Consider the following 22,191-nt stretch of genomic DNA (forward strand, 5'->3'; position numbering starts at 1 on the left):
TGCAAGTGAGTACCAAGAATAAATTCCTGCGGAATGTAAATTTATGTTTGTTTGTAGAGATTCTTTAACCAGGGGATTTCATTACAATTTATTCTATAAAAATACATTTTGTTTTTTGTTTTGTTTGAGTTTTTCTATAAGAGTCTAAAGTAAATCTACCTAGCTCTGATCTAAGCACCTATGTTAGTGGCTGTCTTTTTCAATCCTAATACTGCTTTACAAAATTTGGAATGAACCTTCTAAAAAGGATATTTTTCTGCTAATGCAAGAGTGTCACAAAAAAAGTATTATTTACAGCAGCTCTATTAGATGCCCTAAAAGTTGACTGAAAATTATCCATAAACCAAATTTCAGAGTTGTATGTCAAAATAGGTCTTACAAGAGTATCAAATATTTTACATGAAAAATTAGTGGGGACAAAATTGAAATTGGACATATATTTTCTTGTTTATAAATATTCTGAAAAACTAGAATTTTAGTCTCGTTTGTATTTACACTCAACTGCCATTTAATACAATATTTATTTAGTTTGTCTAACGCATTTTGAAGGCCCTGCTGTGTCTCCGACAGTAACACTAAATCATCTGCGTAACTGAGAGTTTGGATGCTTGAAGTGTCAAGAACTGAAGGGTTACAAGTTTCATCAAAATTTGAATGTAAATCATTAATATAGTAATTAAACAAAGTAGGACTTAAACTGTCCCCTTGTCTTACACCTCTAATAATTGGAAAAAACAAAGAGTGTTCATTACCAATCTTCAGTGCAGACTGGGATAAGCTATACATATTTTTTCAAAGTAGTATAAAATTTTACACCAACACCATCATTTGTCAATTTATACAACAGGTCATTTTGCCAAACAGAGTCAAAAGCACCACGCAAATCTACAAAACAAGCAAACAGCTTTGTCTTATTTTTTTTTCAAGTATTTGGTGACAAGAGTTTTTAAAATAAATATGCTATCAGACGTTCTATGGTTTGAACGGAATCCAAATTGATGACTGGAGAACTTATTTTCATAATGTTTTATTAGTCTTTTATTTAAAATAGAGCTATATAATTTTGCTAGACAGTTTAAAATAGAAATACCTCTATAGTTACATATGTCTTCTTTATCTCCTGACTTATGGATTAAAACAATAAAAGCTTTCCTCCAGCTGGTAGGGTAAACACCAGATGATAAAATAAGATTAAAAAGTTTAACTATGGCTGTAACTGTTACAATGCTACTACATTTTATAATTTCATTAGATATTAGTCAGGTCCAGCGCTTTTCCCTGATTTCATTTTTTATACAGTTCTTTACTTCTGATATTGAAAATGGACTGTCAGTACAAACTTATACAGCGAATGTGTAACTAACAATTTAGGCCAACGTCGACTATAGTGTGCTAGTGACCTATTACTACTATGTGGGGTTAGAGCGAATATTTGACAGCCAATGATGTAAAAGAACCAAAAACATTTGAAGTACACTATATGAACAGGAAAGGCATAAAATAAAAGGCAAATCTATCTGAGGTCAAACCAGTTTCCCAAAAATTTCTAAATGAATATTTAAGAGTCATATCGCAAAGGAGACTTTGCCTCTGTTTTTATACATCTGAGCGGATCAACACTTCAGACAGGCAGACCACAACCTCAATGACTAAACTAAAAAACAGTTCCGGTGATTGAACAGAACTTTCAATAAAATAATGCACAATAGGAAGAACGGGACAGATTCCAGGGGCGGATCCAGCCATTTAAAAAAGGGGGTTCCAAATATATGCTCCCATTCAAATGCATTGATTGTAAAGAAAAAAAAAAGGTTTCAACCCCAAGACATGGTGACAATGTAATTTATGATAAACAAGAGGTGTCCATAGTACACGGATGCTACACTCGCACTATAATTTTTTTATGTTCACTGGACCGTGAAATAGGGGTATAAACTCTAATTTGACATTACAATTAGAAAGATCATATCATAGGGAACATGTGTACTAAGTTCCAAATTGATTGGACTTCACTTAACTAGTACATATGTTTGTTTAGGGACCAGCTGACGCCTGACTCGAGTGCGGGATTTTATTCCTGTGTTGAAGACCCACTGGGCTGTTTTCTTCTGTTGTCGATTTGACATATGACCCATTTCCATTCTCAATTTCATATATTCGTCTCAAAAGTGCAGAACATCACCAAAATTAAGTAAAAATCAAATATCAAATACAAAATTCAATAGACATTTCCGATAACAAATATCCTTCATCAGTATAAACTGCCTGGTGTAAATTGGTGTCGTTATCTTTTCTAATGAATTAAACAATAACGAAAAGACGCCATTTTGCTTCAGATAGAACCATTTTGTATCGAACCATCGCGATCATGTTACTTTCACAGCCCACTTTTGTGATAATACCATATGATATTAACTGCTTTAGGTGTATTTGCTGTTTCTGCTTAAAGGTCAAGTAATAATATTAAACGGAATAAACAATTTGTCATACAGAATTTTCTTGGAATTGGGCGACGGTACTGATTAAACCTAATATAATGGTTCTTAATGCACAATTAAATACTAGACTAGCCCTAAAGTTAGTCAATATTGCATGTTTTCTCATAATGGACATAATATCTATTTTAATCCGATTATCATGTTGTTTACTCTGTTATGGATATTAGCAACGACAACAGCAAAGCCAAACATTACACAATTCAAACACTGCCATTCATGGAATTCATTAGATGACGTTTCCAATTTTTTTGCGTCATTGTTAGTTTTACTCCCTCGCGTACTCGTATATCCGATGAAAACTGAGGAATGGGATGACGGAATGTTTAAAAATGAAAGCGGATGATACATGAATAGTTAAAAAAAAATCAAAACATTGGCTCTGTAAGAAGAAACGCCAATCAATTAATTTACAAATGCATTAAAATAATATTTTTAGCAATACAACCATCAAGGAGCCGACAAAATGTTCGTGACCGAAATGACGTCAACACTAATGCTTTCATCAATGAATTCGACCCTGTTTAATGAATGAATGGAATAATGTTAAATGAAAGAATCTCCGATATTGACTTAATGTTTATGTATACAAAAATCAAATTAAAACTAATTAATAATCTAATAATTCAATGCGATTTATATGGATACATTCCACATTGTAATGAGACAATGAAGAAAACGTGAATTTAATAGCAATTGGACAAACCTTCAAAGTAAAGATTGAAGTCACCCGGAAGTCAAACCTATCCTACCCGATTTCCAACAATTTAAACATTATTAGAATTTACGTAACACATCAGATGCTATAAATGGTATCAAAATGATTTAGCAAATCAACATCAAAAGACTTAAAACACTTCTGAAAAAAGAACATTTCTCCTTAATGACAAAGTCTTCTTAATCGAGTTTAAAATAACAAAAACTTAAAAGACGCAGACATTTGTCGCCTATTTTTTCTCTCGGAATTATTCTATGATAGTGGGTAATTATCCGTCAACTTTGATCTCTGAAGTATTCATCAATGTAACAACTTTAGAAAAAAGTGCATCGGTAAATAAGAGGTAATAATAGCTATATATAGGTTATCGATGTTCAAAGTTTGTTATACAAAACAAGAGAAAAAAAGTTCGGGAAGCGTATGAACTGCAAACGGATACGGACAAGGTGTTTTTCCCGCAATGCAAGTTCCCTTATAATATCATTTCCGAATGGAAAGAAATATTCTTGGATATTACTTTTCATTAGAAGAAATAGGTCAGTAATGGTAATTGTTCTATATCAAGAAATAAAGGGACTGTAATGTTTTCCCCTATAAGTAGCAGACCACTTTCGAATTATGTCCATCACTGGAAAAATTGAAAAAAAAAACATTTATCGACTTACTTTTAGTTTTGATTAAGTTTTACCGATTAGCTACTCTGTTTAAATGCGCATTTTCTATAAAACGCGCGAAAAGCTGGATTGATTGCTATTTGCTCTACATCCAGTGGCAACTATTTCATGTTACATTTGTTGAAACATCTTGGGTTCTGGTATCTGCAAGTTAGTGGCAGACTGAAAGGAAGCGCAGAAAATGTTGACGTCCACTGAAAAAAAAGGGTGTGTTGTAACCCGGATTGGGTTTCTTTCAATCGATTTATGACTTTTGAACAGCGGTATAGTACTACTGTTGCCATTATTTTGGTAAGGACAGCAAATATGCTTTGTAACAGACCAACTATGAAACCTGTATAAATGTTTGAGAAACGGATCTTGGGTGTAAAATTTATCCCGAGACCAATTCAAATTGTTAAAGTTCTCTAACTTGCAGATAGCAGTGCATCAGATTTAACATGCAATTCGGACTGGACGTGACTGCGTATTTCTACATCCCACAAAACCAAATGGATGCCCAACATTAGGAAGTTTTCAACTGCCTGAGCAGAAGAAGTGTTGTTATTACATATTTATTGAAGATTTTTCTTTTCTTTTGGTGTAATGATTTCATTTAATATTGATTGCCTCATTTAGTTCTTTTAGTATTACACCTGCAGTATCACTATCCTGTCAACACTGTGGTCATAAGTTGGAACCCGTGGTTTGTCTTAATTGGTTAGAATTGCCAGTTTTCACATGGAAGGACAACCAATGAGTTCTAGCCGCATATATATATATATAGCCATGAGTATTGAAATTGGCGCTAAATACCAACAATCAATTATTTGGTGGCGATGTCACGCCTGTCTGGGAAGAAATAAAATCTCCATAGATGTTGCATTTTATCGGGAAATAAGACATCATCTGAAATTTGCTTTAAATATTCCTTTTCACACTGCTTGAAAACTAAATGGAATCAGGATTAAGATTTTTTAATTGTTGTAATTATTCCAAATCTAAAACCGTTACGTCCAATTGCATTTTATTATGACTGTTGGCTAGATTTAATTCGAATACGGTTTCCAATGTTATTTTATTTAATAGTTGGTCTTCGGGAGTTTTCGTTCTTATAATTATGATTGTTCAATGACTTTGTTAACAATGTCTAGTTACAACAAAGATGGATAATTATTTGGGAATCGTGATACTAAATCTTCTGTGTTTGCTTTTATTATTTTTACCTGCACGTTTTCTCAAAAAGTAGACTAAGGTATATAAATATATAAATATAATCTCAGGAATTCGTCAGTTAAAACCAATCACGGCGCTACGTGTTAAATCCGAATTCTCTTATAGGGATAGTACCAGCGTTTTTTCCAAGAAATGAATTGATTTTTGTACTGGAACTGTACACATAATAATGAGTTTTACCGAATTACCGATTTTCATATTTGACTGACAGTTACATCCTGTTTGTTGATTCTTCGATCTTTTATTAAACCCAATGAGCGTGAAAATCAAGTTCGTTAATGCAGATAGTGGGATTAAGCTTATCATATTATTCTTTTATTTGTCTTTAGGCATATTACTTTTACTTTTTAGTCTGGTTTATTTTGGTGATGTGCTTCGTCTATTTGCCTTATTGTGTTTCTTTGATACATATGACGTGGCTCTGTACTTACACATCCCGTCATTATGTTACTGTGCTATTTAAAAAGTTTGGTATTCTTTTTTTTTCTTTCATGTTTGCTAATGTGCTTTGTCTATATGCCTTTTTTTTGCTTCTTTTTTCATATATGTTTGGTTTTTTTATGATTAAGATTATAACACAATTTATGAAATGGCAAGACCAAGAAAGATCTGTTGGCATGAGATGTGGAGAATGGACGGCCAGAAGATACGCTTCTTACTAAGATCAGTATACAACGTGATACATACACCCACAAACCTTACGATGTGGAAACTGATTGAAGACTCTAGTTGTAAGTTGTGCGGTAAGCCAGCAAACCTAGAACATGTTTTGTCGTCTTGCAGGACAGCTCTGAAGGATGGTAGATACAAATGGCACCATGACCAAGTCATTCGGGAAATAGCAGCAGTCTTGGACACACAGAGGAGTAAGGAGATTAAGACTGAGAAGGGGCCAAAGTTCATAACTTCATCAAAGGAGGTGCAGAGTCATCAAGAAAAACATCCAGCAAAGCCTGTGGTATTCTAGCAACATCAGACTGGAAGATACAAGCTGACGTTGGGGGAAAGACCACCTTCCTAAGAGAGATTTCAACGACAACCCTCCGACCAGACATTGTGAAATTGGTAACACACATCAACGAGAAGAATTGGAGGACATGGTATTTTCCAGTGAAGGTAGGCTGTAGAGGCTTTGTTTCTCAAACATTTTGGAGAGCCTTGAGGTTCATATGGCCAGTAAGAAGAAGCTTGGTTGGAAAAGTTGGGAGACAGGCGGAGGAAGCTTCTGGTTTGGTATGGAGGAAGAGAGAAGAGCAGTGGAAGAGCTAGCTGGTTCCTGGCGGAGTCTGATCAACTCAGTCGGCGCACCCCTGGAGATTGTCGTGAACAGCGCCGAAACAGTCGAGGAGAGGGGATCCACCTGATGATGGAACCAGCTGAGCAGTGGAAACACTGTATTTAAGGTATTGACTGCTGAACCCCTATTTTTGACATTTTTAGCTATTATATCTGTTTGTTTTGTTCACACATCATTGTCAATTTAATGGAACTTGATGCGACTGTCAAACAAGTTAGAGGTTTTTCTAGCTATAAAACCAGTTTTAATCCACCATTACCTTCATAAGAAAATGCCTGTACCAAGTTAGGAATATGACACATTTGTTGTCCATTCGTTTGATGTGTTTGAGCTTTTGATTTTGTCATTTGATTAATTCGAGACTTTCCGTTTTGAATTTTCCTCGGAGTTCAGTATTTTTGGTATTTTACTTTTTCATGGCAACTTGTGCCGTTTCTTGTTAACTGGTGCATGGTTTTTAATTTAAATTTAGATCATCTATATTGCCCCTAGCAACCATGTTGCGCATTTTGACCTGTTAGCTCGTCGTCACATATTTTTTTAGAAATCCTTGTGCCTTCATTTTTTAATTGATTAAATGGTGTTATTTCTGTTAATTTGGACGAAGGTTTCGACTAATTTAATAGCAGATGAGTTCGATGATAAAACAAAATCATAACTAGGGGCCATTTTTATTATGGAGAGGTACTTGTAAAGATAACCGATATTATTTCGTGTCGCAATGTGTGTGGCACTTTTTTCCCGTCCCTTTTAGAATGGCGCTTTCTACTCGATAAAACCAATTATGAGATCGTTTGATAATGAATAAAAAATAAGTGAAATTGGGGACCAGTTTTTTTCTGCACAATACATTCTTGTAGCACGGACAGCACTTACATTTTTCATCAGATCTTCAAATTTGAATAAAGGTTTTCACTAATCAAAACTACGGATGAGTTTAATAATCAACAACCAAATTGGGGAGCATTTTCGAGACTGGAACTGCATTTTATATGTTAATGCGTGGCGTATTTTGGATTTCAAATAATGCTCGTTCATTCAATTTTTAAGTATGATTTTTTGTCATTTGTGAATGTGACGTAAGATTTGTAAATGATGTTTTTTTAAATGTTGCACAACAGTTCAAAACATATTGTTTAACTTTTTTTTTACGGTCAAATTGTAATGTACTTTTATGGCAGGAGTTGGCGTTTGAAACGAAAGAATTGACATTCAATAAATGTAGTTATTTCCGTTTTCACGTCAATTTAAATTTGATTCTATGCTAGACTATTGAATTTGGTATCATCTCGAATAGGGATTTATCTGAAATTTGACTTCAAAATCGTCGGATAGGTTCATATATCTTACAGTAATATAAAACTGCAGTAAATTAGATATATACTAGTTAATTGTCATAAAATTAAAGAAGAAGAATCAAAATCCGTTAAAATATGAAAACAACACGTTATAGTATTTCATGCGTTCGAAGCGTTCTTGATTTACCTTCATCAGGAACACGCAAAGCCGCATATTTGGAAGCCAATGATGCTTAAAACTGCGTCAGACAAGCACATTTCTTCGGAACGGAATAGGTAACTTTAGATTTGGTTGTAACATTGGTTGGCAAATAATAATGCATATTCAACATTAGAGTTAAAAAAAATCATCAAAGTTACCAGGCTTATAATTTTGTGCGCCAGACATTTTCGTCTACAAATAAAATACTCATCAATGATGCTCGAATGAAAAAAAGTGTTAAGTCCAACTCTATTACGAATTTGAATAGCATTGAGAACCGAAAGGATTATTTTTTTAGATAAGTTACTGTTTCTGGCGAAGTCAGAAAATTAGACTATTGGACATTAAGTTGAATATAAATGAAAAAGGTTAACACACTGATACATTTGAGAAGGTGTTTTTTACCTTTTAACAAAGAAAGCATAGCATTTGCCAAACATTTTGATCTTTTAACTTATACTCAATTTTGGTAAGATTCGTGTTGCACAATCTTTAGTTTCCTGTGTAGTGTTTGGGTATTGTTGTCTTTTTGTCTTATTCTTCTTGTTGACAATGGCGTTTCTTAACATCTATTAATTATTGATAGGTTATAGAAATAAACAAACAGGTTTGAAAAAGCAATTAATGTGTACGCGACAAAAGCATGCTTTACTTTTTCTCAAATACGACCTAGTTTCTTCTGAGCACATGGATTCAAACCATTTTTTATTTGTACTTTCGGTTGAAATGACAATACATTATTTTAATCCAACTTCTGAATAATGAATGTTGGTTTTTCTAAAGCATTTTCAAATTCTCACAAAAGTGTTAAAACTTGCATGTATGCTCATGTACTATACAGAAACCGTTATGTTGTGTTTGGCATTTGCAGCACGAATATTAAAACAACACTTGCACAATTAGATCACCTCTTGTTATTCATGCGTGCAGCAGCCCTGATTCGATCTAAATTTAGCAACTTTTCAATAAGGGAGATGCATGTTTAACACAATATTAATTAAAGCTGTTAAAACTAGCATCGTGTCCACCTGTTTTGAAATAAACATTTCTAACATAAAGTGCATACCTGGTGCAATTTAACAGCACATCTTGAAGTTTTAAGAATAAATCTGACAAAATTATAAAATTGTCTTAAAACAAAATAATCGTTGAATAGTCATGGTTATTCGAATAAATTTCAATGATGTCTCATCTCAAAATCGTTACAGAATCATTTTCATAACAGCGTGGACAAGACTATTTCTTTACGCGCTCAGGTTATCAATTGACTGGTTCAGAATTAGTGAACGTGTGTCTGTAACACCCATTGTCATATCGTACGTGTTATAGACATTTTAAATGTGGGTCGCCAAAGTTTCTAAACGCCTAAATCAAATAATACGAATAAATAGCAGAGGACTAAACCTTGTGTGTTGATTAAAATGTTGAATACATAAACTATCTTCTTATTCTTCTCGTGCACCTGCATGTAGTTTACTCTTTTATTCTATTTAAATCCCCACTCCGACAAACAGACTAGGTGAGCGTAAAAACACTGTTATCGATAGCCGATGACAAACAAGTTAAAGGTAAATGATTCAGTATTATTACCAACATAAGTATTGCGGTTGTCCACGCAGTTATGAAAATGACTCTATTTTGATGGTCATAGATCTTTACCAGAGATGTCACTATTGCAATATATTTTAATGAGGGTGTTTTCATAGCGGGAGATGTACGCATAGAAAACTGGAAAACGTTTTCGTACTCTGTCTAGCTTCGCTAGGAGTTCATGCGATCCCATCCGGTTATTATTGTTTGATTTGACTTGTATGTTTCAAAAAATTCACGGGAATAGGAAATGGGCAAACTCCTGTTACTTCAAATTTAAAGAAATTAAGCAAATATGAACGACAGCTTTACAGATTGATGCCCATAATCAACGTCCTATAATCAAAAGAAAGAGATATGGAGTATGTCAGAGGAGAAGCAATTCATCAACATACTCAACCAAAAAGACATCAATATGTAAACAGTCTTCTTTTGACATGTACCAATAACATATCAAGTGTTGCATTACAGATCAACAGGTAAATCAGCATTATATGTGTACGTTTGCCAAATAAGGATTAAAATATAGAGGATTGTTGTTTATATGAAGGAACTATCATGCCATGATTAAGATTTAAGTTTATTTGACACCTAGAAAGCACGGCATTGTTTTCAGCCTCCGATTAGTTGAATTTCTGTGTTTTAACGCCACTTTTACAGCACTATTTGCTATTTCATAGCGGTCATTTTTTATTGGTGGAGGACCCAAAGATAACGACGAACCTCCGACAGGAAAACTGACAATCAGTCAATAAAGATTGGATATGAGCGTGCTTACCACGTACTGGGCTCGAGTGATGTAATACAGTACGTGAACTACTAAGAGATCATTCGGACACCGAGGCCCTTGATTCTTCAATTTCAAACGGAATATATTGGATTAAGCTACAATTGCTTCATATATAAAGTTAAATGTAAAACTGTAAAATGTTATTGAAATTGCATTTATCATGTATGTAAATGGAAATGGGAACATGAAATACCTACGATAAATGATATATCACAGCGGGACTATCTCAAATATGTTAAGTGCAAAATATTTGAAGAAATGATATCTGAAATTGGAAAAATCACTAGTCATAATGACACAAGTGTCAAATACATTGACTTATCTTTTATGACGAGTTAAGATATTTCCTCGTTTAATACATGTAGGTAAACTTGTTAAAAGGAATTCAAGAGAGAAAATAAAAATATGAAATAGTTTTCCCGTATAATTTACAACTTGGTGTAACTTTGTGCGATGATAACAAGAGTATTTACTAATAATCTGTGTTAATATAACAAAGTTTTATTGCAGTTATTTGACATAAAAGTATGTTTACCATATAATTTCAAACAAATCACTTAGGACTGTCGGTAATTTGGTAGACAAAGAATCCTTCCAGGGGGTCATCCGATAAGCCAGGTAAGTCCCATCTTCATTCGGACATGCTGGGTTGCTCTGTGTATGTCGAGTTAAACTACTTAAAAGTAGGAAGCCTATGTAATAACTTGTGTATTTTTGGATTAGGCCCGAACGTTGAACTATCCGGCAAAGGTGATTTATTACAAAACGAGACGTTCTCTAAAGAAGTCAGCGAAATCAACAATTGTTAAAATAAGAGATACGTAAAGTTCACAGTTCTCGAGTACAAATTGTTAGTAAATCCTTCCTATGGGGTAGCTATATTAGACTTTAGCGAACTTCAATCAAGGCGAAAGTTTTGTTGTACCTTCCTACACGGGATTAAATAAGACATTCTTGAAATTTTGGAAGATTTATTGGGTTTTAACTTTTTAAAGTTTTATTGGAATTTAATTGAAAATTGACGCAATTTCACCCAAATCATCTTTGTCATTCCATTAATTCAAAATGTTATCAGAGCTTCTAAAATCATATTTATATTTGAAAAGGATATTAAAGTCATACTTCAAACTTCTATTTATGTTTTACGTTAATCTTTGTTTTGATATTACGTTCCTGACTTTCATTTCAAATTATTTGTTTTCATTACTCCTTTTATCACTATTGTCGACATATAATAGATAGCATATATCCCCATCTTGAAATAAGAGGGTTAATGTGTATGCATTGCTTGGCAGCAGTTGTATTAATTGTAATAAAACCTACTATAACTATACCAATGCACTATTTCTAGAATTATTTTCTTCAGGTAAACTCTCGAGACAAGGAGTTTGAAAATCCAAATACAAGGGTAAACGAAATCAACAAGGATTTGATAGAACAGTCGAAATTAACATTCTTCACTGTATTACATAAGCGTAGCATTTGCTGGATGGCAGCAAAAAGGTGCGATAGTCCACTTACAACGGCACCGAGCCAGTTGAGGCTGTACATTAAAGATGTATGTGCCGTTTGCTAAAAGTCCAATTTCAAATATTTTATGAATCTTAAGGACGGAATCAAATTTATAATGCAGTCCATAAGTAAGTTTTTTTTAAGTGTGGTCCACGATGACTCGAGGTCGAGAAAATTAAACTGTTCCTGGAAAACGATTGGGGGACATAATGTAACACACCCCTAGTCTAGTAGAGTTGTTTCTCAAACGTACGGGGAGCAAGATATTTTCCCTACACGAGTCATTGGTTTAAACATTCCAATTCTACCGTACATGGCTACATAATTCCATTGCTCAAAGCCAAAGGTCCCCCTAATCACTATTCTCACTACTAAGTTGAGGTAACTGTATATACCCCCTATCAACCCCGAAATTCGCTCGTGAGTTATGTTTGATGAAAGTTTCTTTAGCTCATTTAAGACGACAGTACATCTCGTCTCAGATTGCGATTATTATCGGAAGTGGCTGTGAATTTAACATCACACACAACCAATATGTTGCTCCTGCAGTAACGACTTTACTGTCGAATGGTAGAAATTAAGGCTGCTGTTTTTCTATAATCCAATTGCAATTAACCTTTGGGAGTTCGAATTCTAGTATAAAAAGGCAGAAGAAACTTGTGATAATTAAACATATCTTTATATGCTATTAATTTTTAAACTGTTTTTTCTCACTCCATGAACAGATTGTTTGTTAAAACGGCATTAATGCTTATTTTTTTAAATTTTCTAAATATATGATTCCAAAAATCTCTAGTATAACCCGTTTCATGGCGTTACACGTATAAATTCCTACTCATTTGAAGCTACAAATAGTAGCAACAGTAACAGTAAAAGCAAAGGAACAGCGCTTTCTTCATCTAAAAGTCACAGTGAGGCCTTCGACACGGAGCAAAAATACTCTTCACCTCAAGACGATTACTAGCACCAACTTGAGCAGGATTATTCGCATAAATAATTTGGATAGACTTTGTAATATGTAACACCACTTAATCCGGCCCGGTCAAAAAAGAGCATACGTATCTTTTCAATATATACATGAAGTACAATGCAAAACTGGTTTAATTTAACAAATGAACAAAATAACAGTAACTGGAACATTGTTGGCATATACAGATGTATGTTTTACATTGAAACCACTCGAAGATACTTTTGCGGCAAAGTGTTCTCTAAAAAGAAGACTCATAATCTGCTAATCGTTCATGCTTATCATTTTTCAGATTCAAACTTACAAATGTGGGGTATGCGGAACAGCTGGCAGTTGTAATCTGGTAGAATAGCAAGAAGTAAATGAAGCATTGTGTTGAAATCTTTTTTAGGAATAGTGTGGTCGTAAAGAATTTTGTGGTTTAACGTTAAATTGCTTTGTGTTGTTAAAAGTGACTGGACACACAAATACAGTAACTCACACTATCTCCGACCGATATAAGACGCGTGCTAAGATGTTACAGTAGCTCGTTTGGCTGTGCATGATGTATAAAGACGCAGTCATGCATATATCCAAAATCAATTGGAATAAAATTGAAAATGGAAATGGGGAATGTGTCAAAGAGACAACAACCCGACCAAAGAGCAGAAAACTGCAGAAGGAACAATCAATCAAATGCCTTGTACTGGTACACTGTTATTGGCTTTGTAAGTTGGGAATAGATGCGCCAATGCTTTGACGGACACGAAGGTAATCTAGCTATTTCTGTAGGCAACTTTTCTGTCACTATGCAACATTCCCTTCTCGCCCGTTGACTTTCCGGATTCCCCTTCTTCTATGCCGTTCGCAACTTTTAACAGAACCTATTTTGTTAATTGTTTGATCTCGTTCTAAATATGCATTGATTATTTGCCACTTGATGTTAAACACTCAAACAGTTATCATTATTTTGAATTTTAAAGGACTTTCCCTCGACTCTATTTTCAGTCATTTTCTTAGCTTAAATTCTATATGATTTATTGTATATCAAGAAATTAGGTCACACTTACCTAACATAGTGTTGTAGTGTTGGAGTGTCGTCTGCTGTATGTTTGATATCATATATTTCCATAAGTATAGACTGAAGACTATTACCGATTCACAATTATGTATAAACTGCAATCTTTTTTGAATATGTTAAAACGGACATATTATACTTTCCCACAAACTTTCCCAGAAATTAAAGGTATTATGTATATGTGGTTGTTTTCGTATTTTTACTACCCATTTATGCCGCCAAATTTTTAAAACTCTTGAAATTTTTAAACGCCTTCAATCACGATATGTTAGTCTTTAGGGTAATTACGATGTGATTATTTACAGAAAGTGTATAAGTATAAAATGCAAGTTGCAAAACAAATGTTACCAGGCGTCATCTTTTAGATAAATCGGTAGAGATAATTTAATATCAAAGTTTTCTGTGCAAGCTTTAGGCACTATGTGATGAAAATTAATGAAGCCGAAAATTGTGAATTGTCATTCATGTTTTGATTGCACACGATAAAATAATTAAAAAAAGGAACAGTTTATACTTAAAACATTCTTTTCTCTTATAACATGCTCATATAAATAAATAGTGTTTACTTATATGAACCTACATCTGGTCAACACAATATTGATGCACAAACATATGCACCGGAAGACACCATTACCACGTGACATAGCACTTTCATTGAAATTATTTTAAAATGAGAAGGCGGACGGTAAGATTGTTAGGGTCATGGCAGAGGGTTTAGTTTATACGGGGAGGCAAATAACAACGAGATTAGCATACTAAATGTTTTGCGGTGGTTACTAATGCTGTGAGACATACATATGCACGAAATAACGCATAAAAGGTTAGAGGTCGAATAAATCATGTTAAAAGGATTGAAAACAGTAACATTGAACACCCCCTCTTAAATCAGACAAATTTATCGCGAACAGGAAATCTCACATATACATTGATTTATACAGAAACTGCATTTAATTCACATAAAACATCATCTTACATTAAATTTTTTATATAATTTCGACATACTACTTTATACATTTTGTTCTTGGTTACGGATTTGAAGTTTGTTGAAATTCAATTGTTGGTCTATTTTGTTTGAGTTTATTATTTTTCGGAGGAGTCTGGCTTTTGATGGTTGGGTGTGGTCAGATCTCGAGGGTTAGATGTGCTGTTCAATGTTTTTGATCATTTATGTGATTTTTTTATGTATTATTTATATATTAATTGTCTCCATGTTATCATAATAGGGTCTATGCAGTTATGGTCGTTGACATCAAAATATAAAATTACTGGAATAATGCTGTAAAACTAAATTTTTAAGTATTATTTTATATTTGTGTTAAAATGATGAGAAGAGTAACCTGTTAGTGATTGACCGTTGTGTAATACTGTTGTAGTTTGTTGACCATTGAGATGTTCTAATTGTCATCGTCTTACTATATCATCGAAGTTTACATGTCGCGAGTAACACGACCACTGTCATTAATGGAGCAGTTGTTATTACCATATGCATCCCGGGGCTTCTCACACCAACATTTACTTGTCTATGCTATTTATTTAAAATTTGTCCGTTTATAGATAAGTTTCAATTCTCAAGCAAGCGTGACCTTAAACCGATTTGGCTATTATTTTAGGTCATTTAGGTCTTCAACTGTTTCGGTTCCTATGTAAAATTGACTGTTATATTTTTTAGGGTAATATTCCGCAACTCTACGATAGCTGCAAAATTATGCTTCGCGTGTGCGGAAGTCGGAACCGGAAATGGATTGAATTTTCCGAGTTACAAGTTGCATTGAAATAAAGATTGACTTTTGTATGGATACGAAAAACTAAAATACAACAGCAAATATTAAATAATACTAATAAAGCGACAGTGTAATGATTTTTAACATACAAATGAAGATACCTGTTTCAATTTAGAACTAAAAGAAACACCCTTAATCAAATACCTCCCACGTATATTTTACAAATCAATTTTCATGACTGTTTTACATTTATAAGAACAGATTTACATATATTTTATTTTATTTCCGCTGCATTCGATCTGTCTTTTATTCAAACTCTTATTCATAACTTCAAATGTTATTCATTAGACTAATTTTGTAATTTCTGATAGAAATTGCTGCAATAAATTTTATTTTTTTTAGATATTAATAAGAATGAGTGCAATTATAATATCTGATGAACGTCTGCTGTCTGTGAGGTAATTAATTGTCGTAAAATAAAATCAGATATTACTTGCACCAAATGTTCTTGCAAATAGAACATAATATGGGGCATATATATATATAACTCGCCGGGATTCGAACCCATGCTACTGTGATATCGTGACACCAAATCGCCTGCACTGCAGCCGTCCCGCTAGACCACACGACCACCTGGGCTCTCTTAAAAAGAGCTTTCGCTGGCCGTGTGTTACCTTTCTTCGTCAGTTTTAATCTAGCGGCGTACTACAGTACATGATATATAAGGCATGAAGATGTTATTGTTACAGATCAGCTAAATTATCTATAGTAAAGGATCCTACAAATTTATGTAATATACAGTCACAGAAAATAATTATATTTATAAGTACGTCTGAGTCAGTGACAACTCTACAACAGATGTATCCATCGGATCGCCATCAATGATGGTGATACATGGCTGTGTACATAATGTATATACAACTCGTCTAAACATCAACCCAACAATGTTAGATCTGTAAATTTGCTTTCGCAAATTTTTGGTTCTTCCCTCGCCGGGATTCGAACCCATGCTACTGTGATATCGTGACACCAAATCGCCTGCACTGCAGCCGTCCCGCTAGACCACACGACCACCTCGGCTCTCTTAAAAAGAGCTTTCGCTGGCCGTGTGTTACCTTTCTTCGTCAGTTTTAATCTAGCGGCGTACTACAGTACATGATATATAGGCATGAAGATGTTATTGTTACAGATCAGCTAAATTATCTATAGTAAAGGATCCTACAAATTAATGTAATATACAGTCACAGAAAATAATTATATTTATAAGTATAGATATATATATATAGAGAGAGAAGTAATCATGATGTAAACTGAAATAGGAAATAAAAACATTTACGCACTATAGATAGATAGATGATGATTTTAATAACCCTCTTATATTATGTGTTACCTCTGTCCTGTTTTGTTTCACATTAGAGTGTTTTCATTGGATATAAGTACTTGTTCTATTTTCAAAAGGAGGAAGTCAGAAAAGGGTTGAAATTACTTAAACTATTAATATTAAAGAGTCTAAATAATATACTATATATTGAGAATGACAATGGGGAATATGGCAAAGAGACAACAACCCGATTAAAGAACAGAAAACAACCGAAGATCATCAACGGGTCTTCAACACAGCGAGAGGAGGTATAGACTTCAGCTGAAATTTTGAAACAATTTTGCAGTAATCAAACTGGAATTAAGCGCTTGACATTGCTAAATATCCAACTGGAAATTAACTCTTCAAACTCCTATAAGTGGAACTGGTATTTTGCGCTACACATTGCTATATATTAAACTGGAATTTAACGCTGGACATATTGCTATATATATCTGACGGGAAGTTAGCACCTTAAATTGGTATATACCAAACTGGAATTTATAGCTGTACGCATTGCTATATATCGTTGCGAAATTTTAATACAATAGTCTTAATTATAATTATTTGGTAAAATATTACACAAAAGGTCACCCAGTTAAATAAAATTTAGTTAGTTTTGCAATAACATGCATAACTATAGATAATGCATTTTTATCCATCTTTTTGTCATATAAATCGTTTTCAAATTACACAAATATTATTCACGTGTAATAAGCTCTACCCCATTTGCTCGCTAAGATAGTAAAAAATACATTCATTTCTAAGTAACTACAGACGGGTTCTGAACTAAGAAATATTGCTGCTCTTTATGAGCTTTCTGCTGAGGTTTGAAAACATACAATATCCCTCTCTTTTTTTAGAAGTATCCTCAATTGAGGCTATTATTTATTTCACCTTGAATCTATTTATATATATACGAGTGATTGACAGATTGAACATCTAATAGACTCTACATAAGATCATTTTCACGTTGAATTATAATATATGTGTACATAGTACATACATATCATTTTTCCTTTATCATTCCGTTGTATAATCAGGGTTATAGGAATGTTTGTTTTAATTTGATAAGCACTTTAAATCAAGATTAAAATAACTACTGTTTAATGTTTTTATTAGGGATAAACAGAAATGTCGAGTCATGATTAATTGTATTCTATCACACGCTTACATAGAAGTTCATATTATATAATACCCAAATAAAAATACCTTTAAGATAGTTTTCAACACTTTAGGGCCGAGGTATGTTCTTTTGAAAATATATACAAGAAAGATTCAAATCTTTATATTTTACGATACACAGAATGGATGGAGTATGTACTTTAATAAATCATAAATGCTTGTCATAACTGTATTTACCTCCAAACTGAAGACCACTGGGGAGGGTTTACAAGTGCATGGAAGTCGGAACATAGGTTGAAAAAATTGCTTTTATTTTTTTGGAAACTCTATTGCAACTTTTGCATACTTTTATATGACTTCTGGATGTACTAGATAAAGGTGAAATAATGCTGAACTGAGAAAAATAAGTTTCAACTTAAAAATTAAGGTTTTGTAAGACACCTTTTCTAAACTGAAGCTAGAAAGCCAGTTTAGTTTTTTTTACAATTTGTTTCCTTGTCAAATCGATAACCATACCAGAAATCAAACGGTTTTAGAACTTTCGGACTTCAACAAGCCGGTGACAACGTAAAAAAAAAAAGAAAAAAGGAAAAAAAAAAGAAAACACTTAATTAAATAAAGAGAAGTTGACTACAAAAGAAACAAACCAAATGTTGAGAAAATTATCCAAAAATCCATAAAAATGGAAACTGAATCTAATATCACATCAACATGACGTCACAAGATTCCGGCAATCAAAAAGTATCATGTTAAATTAAAGTTATGGTTTATATATTATTTCGTTTGTCTTCATTTTTGACTGTTTGTGAGTCTACGATGAATTTCGTTTGTCTTGGATTGTCTCAGTTTTATAGTGTATAAATATATATTCAAACATTTCGTTGTTAGCAGTTTTCCTATTTATATTATTGTTCGTTTGATTTGTCTCGCCTTCGCTTCGTCGATTGTTTTTGACCGTTAGTGTTAATTTTGCTTGATTTTGGTTTTTGGTTTATGATAAATATTGTTTTCTATGATCGGTTATGGTCTTTCTGTCTATTATATGTCTTAAAAAATACTTTTTATTTTTCATATTTCCAGTGTTCATATTTGGTAATATGCTTAACTTTTACATTAAAAAAGTTATCAATTGTTTAAACAATTTGATAAAGTCTTTTGATAAGTAAAAGTAAGAGATATACCAGCTCGTAAATGAATGTTTTGTTGCCGTCGCTTATTACATGGCCGAATCTGTAGCTGCTCAAACAACCGAAGCTGTTCATCATTGTTAATTGTGGACCCGAAATTAAATTTATAAATTTCGTGCGTTCGAAAGTATTTTTGGGATTAAACCTCATCAGGAACCTTGAACCAGATTTTATTAATGTCAGGGATATATCAACACGTAGAATGTTAGGGCCATAAGACCAATACGGAACTAAAAAGAATAGCTAGCTTCATCTACGGCTCACTTTGCATGAGTGAGTTGGTGAAAATATAAATACATGTATGACTTCGACATCAATATACTTAATAACGATTGACAACTGACATGTATTTATTGTAAACACAAACTTTCTTTAGTAACTTTAGAACATACCATTTTACTCTTTTCATATTAATGCCTTTAAAAACTAAACGAAATTGTATAAGTTTATTTTTTATTATGAAATAAAATCTGCAAGTTGAATAAAATATCAGCTATGCACATAGTTTAAATTTTTCTTCGTGATACGGATTGCAGTTAAATTTATTGTATATGTGCTGAAGGATTACTTTTCTCTAAATTCAAAGCAAATGAAACTTGACCTTTCACCATCTCTCTTATACTAAATTGAAAGTCTATTTTGAGTCAATATAGTAAAATATTCGAACTCCACCCAATCCCACACAATGCAAGACGGAATGGTACGCATACACTGTTTTAAGTACTAGCGTTTTATTTTGATTTTTTAGGGGTTTCAAATTACTTGTGAAGTAATCGTACGATATTTCTTGACTGACATTACATTAAAAAATAAACAAATTATACTGTTGGGCTGACAACGGATAAGTTGAAATGAGAAACAGACCATATCGCTCCTTTTCCATGATTTTTAAAACAGGAACGGGACTTCGGAAATATATTATTAGAAATACACTATCGCATCCGGTAAATAACTAAAAAGAGATCGATTCAGTTAAATCGGAATCCTCAAAAATTGACAAATACCACATGAAAGTCTAAAGTAGGCAACATATCCCACATTTTGTCAAATTTTAAACTCGCCAATGACAATACTTGTTCTCAGTATTTGGCTGTTAAAAAAGTTTCTGGTACTCGTATATGAGATAAAAAAATATTTTAGAAAAACATATACCATCTGTATCTTTAGGTTCCATTTTAAATAGAAAATTTGAAGGTCAAGGAGCATTAACAAAATTGGCTTGCAATGGAAACAAATGAATGGGAAATATTCTATACTTTCATATGTTTGGTTTGAGAGTTCTTGGGGATGGTAACGATTCTATTTTTATTGCCATTACTTAAACTAAACTGATAATAAATTATCATTTTTCAGTAAATCATCAAAGTATATAAAACCTGTAATCCAATGGGATTTCCTGGTTAATCATACATTTTAATACTAGCAACACATAAGGACTAACTTTTGACAAAAATACGCAATATATAATGGTGTGTTTTACTCACAGTACTAAGTCTTCCAAATAGTCATTGCTTTGTTTCAATCAGCTATCAATGATCACCCAAAGTTCCAGTGTCAATATTTTAGACCTATAAGCCATTGCACTTGTAATATAATCATGAATCCCAAGTATATTCCACTTAAACCGATATAAAACTGGCACGAATTTTTTTTTTATCGTTAAAAAATTCAAAGTATTCCATATACATCGATTATGTAACTGTGAGTTCAAAAACTATAGTACTAATGCAAATATTATAAAGAACACCGTCAAGGATTCTCCAAATTCCATCGTCAACTTTGTAAACAGTTAAACATTTTAATATACGGCTATGAAAATGGTCTTCCACTTAAGAAATACCTATATCATGTACATATACAATTTTCCAAATTTTTAAATTTTTTTTACAAGATATAAATAACGTGATTGTAAAATAAATATTTGTAAACATATGATTTCACAGACCCAATACACCAATCTTCAAAATCAAAGTATATTCGAGCCGTTTAATAGATAGATAAATATTATAACAACTTGATGTTTAAAGTCTAGATACATTTACAATAGAAAAGTAAATAAAACAAAATTGTAATATAGCTAATGCGATATGATCCGCCTGCAAGTTCATATGTTTGGATTTCGGATTTAAAACTAGACAACAAAAGTAGAGTATTAATATTAAAAAATTACTCGTAGCAACTTAATGCCCGAGATTTGAAGATCTTCATTTTTTTAGGTATTTTATATTCAATTCATAATATAGTGGGAAAGGTGATTGTACAAATTATTTTTAAGATATATTTAAAATTGCAATTTATTTTAATTTGTCACGGCAGCATATTTTGTTTTTATTTTGTCACGGCAGCATATTTTGTTTTTAATTTATTTGTGCATTTAGTTCGTATCAATTGCAATTGTATAAAAGGGATATATTTACGCGTGTTTTTTTTTTACATATTTGCACACAGGCACTTGTCTCAGAAAAAAATTTCCTATATACCTTAATATAGGAAATTTTTTTTCTGAGACAAGAGCCTGTGTATTTGCATCATTGTGTCATTAAAATGTTACTATATTGTAGACAACATTTAGAGGCTATCACTTTCGTTTCATAAAAAATAAAGTGATTTTCTATGGTGTTTAGATAAACTCCCCCGTGCTAGGAGGGAAGTCTATTTGGCTGAGCTTGATAATAAGTAGACACACGCAGGAACGTTCAGTCCGAAGGTGGAGTTGAATCCGATGCGACGTAACGGGAGGATACAGTGCTCTCTATTCTAGAAAATACCCTCGTAACAACACTGTGAGGGCTCGTCAGTTGAACTGTTGCAAGGCAAAAATTCGTTCTCTACTCTAAATATAATTTGTTCTTGCTTTTCATTATTCGTGGCAGCTGAACTTTTTTTTGTATCTCTATCAATTTGTACTTATGATTATGTATGAAATATTTGCCACTAGTCGTTAACCAAACAACGACCAATCGTAAAGATATTTGGATCACAA

At 32.9% G+C, this 22,191-nt stretch overlaps 1 protein-coding gene across 1 annotated transcript in view; it reads right to left on the reverse strand.

Annotated features, from left to right (window-relative positions):
* Positions 1 to 21,061, reverse strand: part of LOC139489780 (protein NDNF-like) — a 66,372-nt gene extending 45,311 nt beyond the window's left edge. Inside the window, exon 1 of the mRNA XM_071276602.1 lies at positions 20,693 to 21,061. The gene's annotated coding sequence lies outside the window, so the exon portion shown is untranslated. The remainder of the gene's footprint in view (positions 1 to 20,692) is intronic.
* Between the last annotated feature and the right edge of the window lie 1,130 nt (positions 21,062 to 22,191).

The sequence above is a fragment of the Mytilus edulis genome, chromosome 9, assembly GCF_963676685.1.
Source record: "Mytilus edulis chromosome 9, xbMytEdul2.2, whole genome shotgun sequence".
Lineage (NCBI taxonomy): Eukaryota > Metazoa > Mollusca > Bivalvia > Mytilida > Mytilidae > Mytilus > Mytilus edulis.